Source organism: Nelumbo lutea, chromosome 2 (assembly GCF_056320005.1).
Source record: "Nelumbo lutea isolate HS-2025 chromosome 2, American lotus-T2T, whole genome shotgun sequence".
NCBI lineage: Eukaryota > Viridiplantae > Streptophyta > Magnoliopsida > Proteales > Nelumbonaceae > Nelumbo > Nelumbo lutea.
In genome coordinates, this window is record NC_142685.1 from 18,957,944 (window position 1) to 18,971,820 (window position 13,877).

The following is a 13,877-nucleotide window of genomic DNA, read 5'->3' on the forward strand; positions in this document are numbered from 1 at the left end:
GAATCAAAAACAATTCCAACTAATTTCAATTATCAAATCATCGACCCTGTTTGGGACATGAAATACTCTGCATTTTATGCAATTACATGCTCAGATTTGATTTTCAGATATGAAGTTAGGTGCTCAAATTTTGTTAAAACTTATAGATATGAAATTACATATTCAAAATTGATTTCCCATCATCTTTTACAACTTCTGTTGACCATAGTTGAATTCTTGGATTTTCCCCTGAAGAAAAAAAAAAACATTTTTGCCCATATACATCCTCCTCTTGGTGTTGTCATCTCTCTGCATCTTTGCCTTCATTTCTTCTCTCCACAGCCTATTACTGAATACTGATCAACTTTGCATGGAAGTTGCAGCAGCCATGGCATGTGAGTGTCATTTCAATTCAAGCATCTACATGATGACTGAAGATTTTCAGAGGAAGGAATGCATGAAATACCAAGGAAGAATGAAGTAAAGTACACCAACCATTCTCTTGTTCCTGCAGAAACATCAAAAAATCAAAATCAACAACCGAATTGTGACACTTGGCTGATCAGCGGCTGGATCTTGACATGTCACTTGGACGGGCTGGTCAAATGTTGAATGTCAGACACATCAATTAGATAAGATCAAAAGTCGTACTTGGCATACCACTCATGGAGCCAGATCAAAGATTTGCATTGGAATCTAGCATCATTGATGCAGTGCCTCATTTTTTTCATGCAAATTTGGGGTAGAGTGAGGTGAAGACAGAATTCCATCACAAGTCAGTGAAACCCACCAACCTTAGCAGCTGGGCCACTGGCACTTTCTTTGTTTCTTTAAATAAACTGTAACTTCATTATTACTTAATAAGATACCTACTTGAGTTAATGGTGATTTGGTTGAATTAATTCTTAAATTAATAAGGAAGTACTTCAAAATAGAAAACAGAAGAAACATAGAAAATGGAGATAGCATGTAAAAGATTAAAGAAAATTTTGAAAAGATGCTCTCCAATTGTTTGTAGAATATGTAGGTCTTTTCATAATATATGAATAGGCAATTCCTAGTCTAATATTACAAAATATCATTATCATCACCATTCAAGCCTTGTCCCAACTATATGGGGTTGGCTAATATTACATAATATGAACATTGGAAAAAAAATTAGGTGCATATCACTTATGATGTATGACCATTTGAAAAGGAAAAAAAAATGAGGTAAAACCCCTCATTGTTCAAAACACCCTACAAAAAATTGTTTAAATATGGATTACATACCTAAGTTAGGCCACGTTGACAAACTTCATATATAAGTTAAAGTTAGGGAAGGGCCACGTCAAGTATATGTGGGACCTGTATCAATTAGAATCCAGCATGAATTAATCTTCCAGCACAAATAAAACGTAGGGAGGCACTAGCACACTAAAGCAACGCATCTGGAAAGATCATCCTTGCTTCAAGGTGGGCTAGGTTTGGGCCAAGCCATATGGATTAGTATGCCTATGCTAGGCCACATTGATAAATTTCATACACGTCAGGGAAGGGCCAGGTCAAGTATGTGTAGGACATATATCTGTTAAGTCCAGCATGAATTCAACTTGCAGCCCTATTAAAACCTATAGTACACTAAAACATCTGGCCAGACTATCTCTGCTTAAGTTGGGCTGGGTTTGAGCTGACTCGACCCAACATACAGCTACATGTTTTCTATTTATATTTGGTTCGACTATGATGCCAGAAAGACATGATACCAGAAAAACTTATAACCAATCAACCGGCATCAAAGAAGTGATAATCAATCAGATGGGTTTTCATCAGAATTCATGGGGGGTTTTGATTGGTCAAAGATTTTCACATATCATGTCTTTCCAGCATCATAGATTTTTCCTTTATATTCTTGTCATTGGAGTCCAAGTAAGTCCAGGTTTACCATTATTAAAAATGCAAGGATATAAAATCGGGTATGTACACTTACAAAAGAGGGGGTTTACAAAAGCATTCAATTTATATTTAAAAACCAGGAAACTCAAAAAGATTGGCAGGGCTCCTATGTTAATCTAGATCCAAACTCATCTGAGTTTCTCTGCTATACTGATCTCATCAAATTAGCATCTTAAAACAAGAAATAAAACAATATATATAAAGGGTTTATGTTTTGATTGGAAAATAAAAGCCCTTGACTATTTAATCTAGAGGATGTTGTTTATAACATTTCCTTTTCTTCTAAGAACTGTGCTAATCAAAATCCAGACAAAGACTCATGCTGAGCAAAACTTTCTTCATCTTCATCCTCTCTCTCTCTATATACATCATTATTGTCAGTGGAAGGTTAAGCTTTGACACAAAAACAATCAGTGCATAAGGACCACAATATAATCTAACGTTGGAGCATAGATTTTGCTACTACCCTAGATCAAGAACATGGGTATTTGGTTTTATACTAAACAACACCAAGAAGTTGGAATGGAGATTTGGTTTAGTTAGAACTATGATGATCTCAATCAACTTCTTGAAGACATCTAATTGTACATTTCTTGTAAAAATTTTAAGTTTCTTAAATGGAAGAGATCCAAACAAAAATGGAAAGTAACTTGATCCCCTTCCTCTCTAGTTAATTCTGTTGTGGATGCATTCGTTGGGAAGAAATACCGCCGCAGGCAGCAGCAACAACAGTGACAAGGTGTCCACGTAGAAGTCCACGTAGGATTAAGCCGCAGCTCACTTTATCTTATTTGTTTTTCTCATTTATCTAGTCCAATAAGGTTTAGTAGGGAGTCTTATAGTAGGAGTTTGACTTATCTAGGGAGTCTTATCCTTCTCAAGATAGGGATCTTATCTGTAAGAAGTCGAATCCAATAAGGAGTATCCCTACCTCTTGTAATCTCCTATTTAAGGAGCTGGAATTAAAGAATAAAGCATCAAATTTTCGGTCAAGGAAGGAGTAAGGAGAGTTAGGGTGATCTCTTGAACAAATCACCCTCCCCCCCTAGGTCGCCACGATAGGGTCTGCACGTAAGGGAAGGAGAAAGGGGAAACTAGAGGTTCTCCCCGTGGACCGACCCGTGACGCGATCCTACGCCCGGGCCCATAACATCTTGGTATCAGAGCCTACCATCATGGGAGATCTGGAACAGCTATCATCTAGGGTCCACAAACTGGAGCATAGGCTCGTGGAAACCAGCGTAGAGGTTCGTGAAGTCAAAGACAATGTCCTGGAGCTACGATGCTTGCTGGAATCGTATTTCTCTAACAAGGAAAGGAACTCTGAGGAAACCGCCACCACCAACAGCTGTCGACCAGACTAGGCAGAGACGTCCAGCAAACAACAGACCGCCGTCCCAACAGCCGCGGTTGTTCCCAAGTATAGCCGGCTAGAATTTTCGTCTTACAACGGCACCGGAGATCCACTGGGATGGTTATATCACTGCGAACAGTTCTTTCGTAACCAGCACACGGATGATAGAGGCAAGGTTAGTCTGGCCGCTTTCCACCCAACAGAAGAGGCACAGCTCTGGTTCTACCGTCTGAAGCAAGAAGAATCCAGGCCTAGTTGGGGACAGTTTAAATCCCACTGCCTCCTCAGGTTTGGACCCCCGTTGACGAGCAACCCGCTGAGCGAATTAATTAACCTCAAGAAAACTGGAACCATGGCTGAATACCAGCGCCAGTTTCAAACCCTTCTCGCCAGGGCAGCCTCGGTACGACCAGATCAGCAAGTAGATATGTTCACCGCGGGGTTAGCAGAACCCCTAAGGGTGGACGTGGAGATGCAACACCCTCCCAACCTGGTCACAGCCATGAACCTAGCACACGCCTTCGAACGCAAACTGCAGCTCACCCACGGGACCTTCAGTGTGGGTCGGCCAGCGACAACTTGGGCAACTCCGAAGACAACCGGAGTGTCCCCTTCTTCGGCAGCCAGCAGGGAATGGAGGTCTCCTACCGGGAACACTCCCAGGACGGCATCAAGCATGGGGAGCAGCATGACAGCACCACCCATTAGACGGTTGTCTCGAGCTGAGATGGCAGAGCGTCGCGCAAGGGGGTAGTGCTTTAACTGCGATGATCTGTATTCCGCCTGACACAGATGCAAGAGGCTATTCTGTCTTTTGGTAGACGAACAGGAAGAGGACGAGGATGAACCCGCAACATCAGAACCCGAGATCTCCCTTCACGCAATCACGGGGATAAAAACCTCACAGACCATGCAATTGAGGGCGCGGGTAGCAGGGAAATCAGTATGCATCCTCGTTGACTCAGGAAGCACGCACAACTTTGTCAGTGAGCAGGCTGCCCACCAGTTAGAATTACCTATGGAAATCAGGCCACAACTACAGGTAGCCGTAGTAAACGGGGAAAGAGTTCACAGCCCTGGAATCTGCAAGAACCCCAAAATTCAGGTCAAATCAGAATCCTTCTTTGCTGATCTATTTGTGCTATCCTTAGATGAGTTCGACATCGTCCTAGGAGTCAAGTGGCTGATCACTCTAGGGCCAATCTTATGGGATTTCAGCTCAATAACAATGACATTCCACCTGAATAGAAAACCAGTTACCTGGCAGGGAACCAGGATAAGGGCAAAAACGCAATTGCATACACTTCAGGGCGAGAGTATGCGCACAGCAATTGCATACACTTCAGGGCAAAAACGCAATTGCTTGCGATCATCGGATCCCTCTGATATCCGGATTAGATTCCGTCGTCGTCCGGCCCTATCGCTACCCACACCGACAGAAGGATGAAATAGAAAGGCAGTGTGCGGATATGATGCAGCAGGGAATCATTCGTCCTAGTCGCTCCCCCTTCTCCTCGCTGATTCTGTTGGTACCCAAGCAAGATGGGACTTGGAGATTTTGTGTGGACTACAGAGAGCTTAACAACTGGACAGTCAAGGATAAATTTCCTATCCCCGTCGTAGATGAGCTATTGGACGAACTCCATGGCGCCCAATACTTCTCAAAATTAGACCTCCGATCGAGCTACTTCCAGGTTCGGATGACTTCCGAAGATGTGGAGAAAACGGCCTTCATAACACATCATGGCCATTTTGAATTCCTAGTTATGCCATTCGGCCTCACCAACGCTCCTTCCACGTTCCAGTCTCTGATGAACGAGGTATTTCAATCCCACCTCCGCAGATTTGTCTTAGTATTTTTTAATGACATCCTAATCTATAGCAAGTCGTGGGTAGAACACGTATAGCATCTACAGACCGTTTTTGAACTCCTTCGCCAACACAAACTCTTTCTTAAGCGATCCAAATGCTCCTTTGGGGAACGTCGGGTGCTTTACTTAGGACATGTGATCAGCGGGCAAGGGGTCACAGTGGATGACTCCAAGATTCAAGCTATCAAAGAATGGCCCAAACCACAACCCGCCAAGGCTCTCCGCGGGTTCCTAGGGTTGATGGGTTACTACTGCAAGTTTGTACAAAATTACAGACTTTTGGCAGCCCCACTAACCAATCTGCTCAAGAAAAATGCCTTCCATTGGGATAATGCAGCCTTTGCGAGTTTAAGAGAAGCCCTCTCCTCCACACCAGTCCTGCAGTTGCCAAACTTTGACCTCGAGTTCACAGTCGAATGCGATGCATCCGGCACCGGCATAGGCGCCATACTACAGCAACAAGGGCACCCGGTCACCTTCTTCAGCCGCAAACTGGCTGACCGCCATCTTAAATTACCCGCCTACGAACGCGAACTGATTGGGTTGGCCAAGGCAGTGCAACACTGGAGGCCATACTTATGGGGAAGGTCCTTCGTCGTCAAGACGGACCACTACAGCCTCAAATATTTGTTGGAACAACGGCTTACCACTTTGCTGCAACAACATTGGGTCAGCAAACTGCTTGGTTTTGATTTTCGAGTGGACTACAAGGCGAGATCCTTAAACCGTGCCGCAGATGCCTGGTCTCATCGGGAAGAAGACAATATGCTCCTTCATGCGATCTCACAACCCCGAGTCACCCTACTGGAAGACATTCGGAACACGCTGCCACAATCACCGGAGTGGAAAGACCTTGTTCAGAAGATACAGTCCGGGAAAACCGACTCCAATTGGTCCATTCACGACGGGCTAGTACTTTACAAAGGACGTATATACCTCTCGGCCGATTCTTCCTCAATCCCCACAGTCATCTCCTGTATACATAACTCCACTCACGAGGGCATCCAAAAGACACTGCATCGTGTCCAAGCGGATTTCCATTGGCCATGAATGAAAACTTCTATCCGGGACTTCATCAACAACTGCTCCACATGCCAACAACATAAATGTGAGAACCTACATCCAGCCGGCCTTCTTCAGCCCCTCTCAATTCCTACGCAGATTTGGGCGGATATATCCATGGATTTCATTGAGGGAGTACCCAAGGTGGGAGGGAAGTCAGTTCTATTCGTTGTGGTGAATCGCTTCTCTAAATATGCCCACTTCATCCCTATGGCACACCCATACAATGCCATTTCAGTCGCCTACGTTTTCTTTACACATATTTTCCATCTACATGGGTTACCAGAATCCATCGTCAGCGACAGGGACCCCGTTTTTACCAGTACCTTCTAAAAGGAACAGTTTCGATTACATGGAACGACCTTGGCCTTCTCCTCCGCCTACCATCCTCAGACAGACGGCCAAACGGAAGCAGTCAACCGCACGACCGAAATGTACCTCCGCTGTTTTGTAGGGGACCGACTGCGACGGTGGGTGGATTGGCTCCCCTGGGCCGAATACTGTTACAACACGGCCTATCATTCATCCCTGGGCATGACACCCTTCCAAGTAGTCTATGGCCGAGATCCTCCTCGCTTGCTATCATACGAGCCCGGATCGACTCGACTGGACAAGATTGACCGTTTCCTCCAGGAACGCGATGCCCTCCTGGCTGAAGTCTCTCTCCGCCTGCAACAAGCGCAGTTACGCATGAAGCACACCTATGACCAGCATTGACGGGAACTATCGTTTGAACCGGGTCAGTTTGTGTGGTTGAAGCTCCAGCCCTACCGACAACGATCCTTGAGACAGCAGGCTGCTCCCAAACTAGCTCCTAAATTTCATGGACCATTCAAGGTTTTACGGCGGATGGGCCCAGTTGCATACCAGCTCGAGCTACCGGCGAACAGCAGAATCCATGATATCTTTCACGTTTCCTTGCTCAAGCCATTCACAAAAGATCCACCGGATCAGGTACCCTCTCTGCCGCCCCTCAAAGACGGCAAGCTCATCCTCCAACCCTAAGCCTTCGTCCGCTCCAGAATCAATCGAGGTGTCCTCGAGGTCCTTGTGAAATTGGACAACTTACCATCAGCCGAAGCCACCTGGATGTCCTTCACTGAACTACAGGACACATATCCCGATCTCGAGCTTGAAGACAAGCTCGTAGTTCCGAAGGGGTGTAATGTTGTGGATGCATTCGTTGGGAAGAAATACCGCCGCAGGCAACAGCAAGAGCAGTGACAAGGTGTCCACGTAGGATTAGGCCGCAGCTCATTTATTTTATCTTTCACAGTTATCTTATTGGTTTTTCTCATTTATCTAGTCCAATAAGGTTTAGTAGGGAGTCTTATAGTAGGAGTTTGACTTATCTAGGGAGTCTTATCCTTCTCAAGATAGGGATCTTATCTGTAAGAAGTCGAATCCAATAAGGAGTATCCCTACCTCTTGTAATATCCTATTTAAGGAGTTGGAATTAAAGAATAAAGCATCAAATTTTCGGTCAAGGAAGGAGTAAGGAGAGTTAGGGTGATCTCTTGAACAAATCACCCTCCCCCCCTAGGTTGCCACGATAGGGTCTGCACGTAAGGGAAGGAGCAAGGGGAAACTAGAGGTTCTCCCTGTGGACCGACCCATGACGCGATCCTACGCCTAGGCCCATAACAAATTCCATCTTAGATCTCCATTTAGTTATGATTTTTTTATCAGCAACACAGAAAAGGATTCATTGAAATTAAATAAAATAGGACTTCAGCCTTTATATTTTTAATAATTGCAATTACCTTTTAATTTTTAATACATTTTATTATTTTGGTTGATCTGGATCATCTATTCCAGCCAATCTAATAACCTAGTTTGATGATTCAATGGTCTGAATTGTTGAGTCTAAGTTTTAATAAGATCAGCATCTGGCCAAGTATTGTATCAAGTTGATCCAAAGTGATTTGAACCACATCATTTCACTTTCAAACACTAATATATACATATTAAAAGCTAGAGACAGACAGAAATATAGAGAGAGGTAAAGGTTTACCTGCTATTGCAGCCCCAATTGAATTTCCTAATTGAAATGCCATGAACAGCAACCAATATCTTCACAGAAAATTTTCTCAATTAATGCTTGAATAAGCCACCGAACCTAGCCATGGCCACAAGGCTATAACATTAGATTTATAATCTACCTATTTAAGAAAAAAAAATGTCACGGAGATAGAAGAATGTCGCTGCCTTTCTACTATACAAAATATAACTCAGTTTGAGGTTTATATAGACTGTAAGAATGAGATGCATTAAATCAAATTTAATTTTCGTTGCTGGAAGAGCTTATCCTGACACTTATAGAAAACCCTCACTCAAGAGATCAAGTCAAAGGATAACATTGCCATTTTAGTTGAGAAGGATAAGATACTATTTAATATACGAGATATGCTATTCAATTAGTTAAATTTCAAATTTAAAGAAAGAAAAAAAAAGCAGACAATTCCTAGCTTATTTCCTGACTGAAACACCCCTACTTCTGAATTTGGTTCCTCTCTATTAACTCCTATATTTAAGGCATTTTCACTTTTTTCTTGCTAAAATATGTAAGACATTTTTTGTTTCTCATCATTAAATTCCACTAATTAATTCTATAGCCCATGATTTTAATGGTATAAAACTAATGTTTTTAAAACTGAGCCCCAAATAAAACTGTCTTTCCATCCTAGTGGCATGTCGATGGCTCAACTGTCTAGGTCAAATGGATCAACCCATGACATCATAATTAAATAATAAAAATTGAGAACTAGATAAAATATAAAAAATACAAAATACAAAAAAAATGTAGGAAAATTTTGGGCACATCTCTAGTATTATATATTCATCATATTAAACAAAAATAAGTTTGGTAAACAACAATGTTTTATTAATGATGGAAATGGAATACAAAAAAGTCAAAAAAGAGAACTAATGTCTAATTCATGACTCTAGGTCAAACAGGTCAATGAGATGGGTCACTAGTCATTCATCAAGTCAAAAGTTTTTGCAAGTAATTTGGTGAAATGGACACAGAATCATGGTTGGTGAAGAGTTCGCTGGTTAAATCAGCTAATTTGACTACAGGTTGAAAACATTGAATAAAAAAAATAAAAATAAATAAAAAACTAATGTTTTAAAACCATTTGGAACTGCATTTCCCTCCAGGTGGTAGGTCAACAGTTCAATTATCTGGGTCAAATGAGTCAATGTCATAAATTAGAAAAAGTCGTTCCAAATGTAAGTCCCAACTATATGGGGTGTTGGGAGGGGTAGATTGGACAGAGTCCTAACCTTTGGTATATTTTGCACAAAGTGGCCATTCTCAAACTCAAACCCATGTTCTCCCGCTTGCCAGCCCAACATTTTACCATTATACCAAATAATGGCCCCTAATTTTCATACAGAAAATCACCCAATATGATGTCATAAATTAAATAAATAAATAGAAAACATACAAAAAACAATATAAAAATTTTCATAAGTTTTGTAGAAAAATTGGGCATGTCTCTAATATTATATATTCATCATATTAAACAAAAAAAAAGTGTGATAAATGAGAACTGTTGTTATTAATGATGGAAATGGCTAAATATACAAAAACAAAAAATATATATATAATTAATATCTAACCAATGACCCGTTGAATGGGTCAAACAAGTTATTGTTTAAACTAGTCAAGTTATCGGGTTAGTGACCAAGTCAACAGTTTTTTGCAAAGAAGTGGTTTTGGATGAACCAGAGCCAAAAATCTGGCCAGGTGACAAGTCAATTGGTCTGACTATCCAGTTCAACCAAGGATCGAAACATTGATAAAAACTACATGTAGGAATATTTAAATTTGGGTATTTAGGTTGGAAAGCAACAAATTCAGCACTACACCACGCTTCAATTACTTGTCTTTGTCATCATCTAAAATCACCATGTACATCAAACGTGCACATTTACTGGTGGGGTGTGGGGAGAAAAGATAGCCTGGCCTGAATTGAATTACAAGTAAGATCTTCATGGTATATGTCCATATTTGATTCATTTGCATATGCAGATTGGATCATGAAGGAAAATACATATAAAGAGACAACTAGAACCATATATTATCCAGACTTGGTCAGATTTAGATTTTCGGACTTAGGGTTGTATGAAATTTTAGATGCGGATAACTGTTTCCCATCAAAGATTAAAAAAAAAAGAAAAAAAAAAAAAAAAAGACCTGGATCTTTATGATTATGGAAACCCATTAATACAATAAGGAGTGGAGAGCTTCATGGATCTTGCCTGCTTCATTTTGTGCCTGGTTGAGCCTCTTTGTTTTCCTCTATTTTACATGTGAATAGACTAATGTTCTGAAACCAATATAGAGTGGATGGCAAAACTCTACAAATTGTCAAATAAGCCCAAAACTGGATCTATTTGGGATAGTTTCTAGCTAACTTATATGCCAATATAAATAATTCCATGTACAGAACATGTCGGCCTGATAATGGCTGGGGTTTCCTTTTTATGGAAGGGTTGATAACAGATAAGTGTTGGCATCACCCCAGTTCACCCTTATGGAGGTTGCCAATAATCCCCAACCCTTATGTTTGCATAAGGGCTGGAGCTTCCTTTTTTTCATTGACGGGTTGATAAATGCCACCCCAGTTCACCCTCATGGTAGTTGCCAATAATCTCCATATTTGTGCAACCCATCTCTTTTTAATAGAATGTTTGCATGAAAACCTTCTTGGAGTGACCAACCAATCCAGAAACTACACCTCAATTCGGTTTCACTTCAACAACCATCAGTTCTCTGTTGTATTCAAAATACAAGTATTTGGTTCATTATTGATCTATGCTCATAAACTTGGATTTGTACTTTGAAATTGATTATAAGTTTATGGGTTTTGAACTCAGCACTGCTAATGAATGGCAAATTCACTATTTTATCGAAGGTGGAGTTTGGTTGTCAAACTGAGAGGCAATTGAATTATTCAAATGGGTTTGAACGCTGATACAAGTAATGATCACCATGGATAACAGTTGCTTGTAAAGGTTCTTGACATCCAGTGAAATGCTGATACAATCTTCTTTGATGTGGATGGCACTGTCTGCCTTGGAGTTGGAAAGACTTCTGTGCAGTTGACTGCCAGTTTTCAAGTCTTCTAGTTGTTTCAAATAAATAAGTTCTAGGTTTTCTAATTTTGAAGAATGAGCAATTTGATGTCTTATTTTTCAGGGGTGATGGGTGGCTCTGTTCCTTTTGAAGATGCTCTTGCTGCTGGGCTCTTTTTTTTAATCCATCCCCTGCTCCAAATCAAAGATTTCCTTAAGAAGAAACTTCCTAGGTGTGTGAGCTTCTTCTTATGTTTGTATTGCTTTCTACATCTCAGGTATCTACTGTGTTGCTTTCTATAAATTTTGAACCCAAAAAAGGTGAATTTTTCTATACCAAAAACTTAATTATACCAGTTTAGACTCTGTTGCTGTCCCTGCACATCTTACCAGTAACAGTCCTACATTTGTCACTTCAGTGCAAAAAAAACAAAAGTCCTTTGTTTTGTAAGTAGATAATATGAGAGTTCTGACATTGGGCTATGGAAGGCATCCGAATCTGGAATATTTAATAATGGATATGGCACTTAAAAACCCCATATAGTTGGGACAAGGCCTAGATGTTGATGATGATCTTTTTGTAAGGCTCTGGAGAGGTTTAGCATTGATAGATTTCCTTGCAAATGGATTTGGAAGCCTCACATCCTTCAAAGTAATTTCCTCATGTTGAATACAATGGCAAAAAAAAAATCCTCACTGTTGATCATCTTTTATCCAAAGGGATGATTTTGGACAACATATGTCGTCTCTGGAGTCAGGATTTGGAATCAGTCCAGCAATATAATGATCCACTGTATCTTTCCTTATGCCATCTGGATGCAATTCCTTGAACTCTTCAATAGACAGTGAGTGGCTCTGGAAAATCTTCACAAACAGGTATCTTCATGGCCGGTTGCTTAATTCTGCAAACATGGTAGAATATTGCGGAATTTGTTACCATTTGCTCTATGTTGGGCCATTTGGAAAGAAGGCAAAAGTAAGATATTAGAAGGGAAACTTGCAACCAAGGAGGTGATCATTGAGAGAGTAGAACAATCTCTTGTGCATTGGATGAGCATCCTAAAGGAATTTTGTTGTCTCACATAATATTATTACAGAAATCAACAGTCAAATTTTATTTATTCTTCTTTTACTGTTTAAAGGGAGAGTATTCTTGTATCTGTTTCCCAATATGGAATGATTTTAGTTAATTTGTATTAATTCTTCTGGTTTTGAGGGAATTATTCCCTCTATTAATACATATCAAGAAAAATTATAAGAGCTTCCACCTTTTATTTGAGATGAAAGATAACTGATTGTATTACAAAACAGAAATAGAAAGGTATATGAGATGATGTACAAGGAAGCAACAACACACTACTCAAGATTTACACAGGCAAAATCCTATCACTATATAAAGCTTCCCCAAGGGCACTTGATTTGGCCAATCCATCAGCTGTTGCATTTAACTCCCTACGAATCCAATTGAAGTTTCAAGGAACTCAAAATGTCTCTAGCCTCGGCTAGGACCACTATTCTTCCCCACTAACCAGTTAAAATGTACATCATTGATCAATATAAATTAAGCAGCGTTAAAATGTACATCATTGAACTGTCAAAACTAGACAGGTCTCATCGTTTACGCTGAGGAATTTTGATACTGCTATACTTGTTAATTTCCGGTACGTGCCCATTACTTTCTGATCTGAATGATCTAATTGATGGTTGCTCTTAACAGACCAGCTAGAACCAGAGCTGATATCTTCCTACCTTTTCAATTGTAGATGTTTCTGGACAAATTACATTTTCTTTTTTGAGAAAAGAAAAAGTATTTAGTGACAAAGGAAAGCAATCTTATTCATTAATAAAGGGAAATATTTAGATGAGTAGTAGAAGTATCAACCAGCTTATATACAGTGAGTGATTGTGCACACAAAAAAATGCCAACGAACGTACCAAACAAAAAAAAAAATGTTCACAGAAAACATGGATTGAAGGAATAAGGAACATCCCTGAATGTTTTTAGCACCGAGAGCCAGGAGATAGACTTGGCAGTTGCCCTCAGAAATTGATATTCTTGAACGGATGTACTGTAACTAAAAAAACCCTCGAATTACACAAAGTCCACATGAGAGAAAATGCCCATCTCATGAAGCGCCCGGGGAAGCACGAACTCACTTTAAGCCGGCGAAGAATAGCTAATCTTGTAACTCACTCAAATGAGACTCAACGATGAATAAATCTGTAGGAATGGGTAACCGCCGGCGGGAAAACTTTGGCTGTTTGCATAAAACGAAATCGCATCAGCGTCCCCACTGGGCGCGCCTAACATGTTCGGCTCGGATCAGACAAAGCCCGTTCGAACAGTGTTTAGAGAGTTCGGCTTCGGTCAGTGAAAAGCCGGTTCAAACAGCGTTTACAGACTTGCATTAAAAATATTTCCGTACTTGTGTGCGAAATACTAAATATAAAGTTGCGAGAGGCTGTTTGAACAGTGTGAGCCTTATATTTGAGAATATCCTAGTATCCCGAGAGTTCGGCTTCTGTTAGGCCAATGTCCGTTCAAACAGTTTGTGCTTTATTTTTTATTGAGCGCGCTGCTCCTAGGTGGA

The 13,877-nt window shown here is 40.7% G+C and overlaps 1 long non-coding RNA gene across 3 annotated transcripts; it reads right to left on the minus strand.

The window, feature by feature from the left end:
- Positions 1 to 414: 414 nt before the first annotated feature.
- LOC148868973 (uncharacterized) lies at positions 415 to 13,352 on the minus strand. Of its 3 annotated transcripts, none has more exons than XR_016106686.1 (4): positions 13,222 to 13,352; positions 8,216 to 8,320; positions 1,252 to 1,326; positions 415 to 487 (listed from the first exon to the last, which is right to left on the minus strand). It is a non-coding gene; the product is annotated as an uncharacterized LOC148868973 (long non-coding RNA). The 3 variants fall into 3 exon arrangements; XR_016106685.1 differs by lacking the exon at positions 13,222 to 13,352 and adding an exon at positions 11,984 to 12,123; XR_016106684.1 differs by lacking the exon at positions 13,222 to 13,352 and having other exon boundaries at positions 8,216 to 8,349.
- Positions 13,353 to 13,877: the final 525 nt, after the last annotated feature.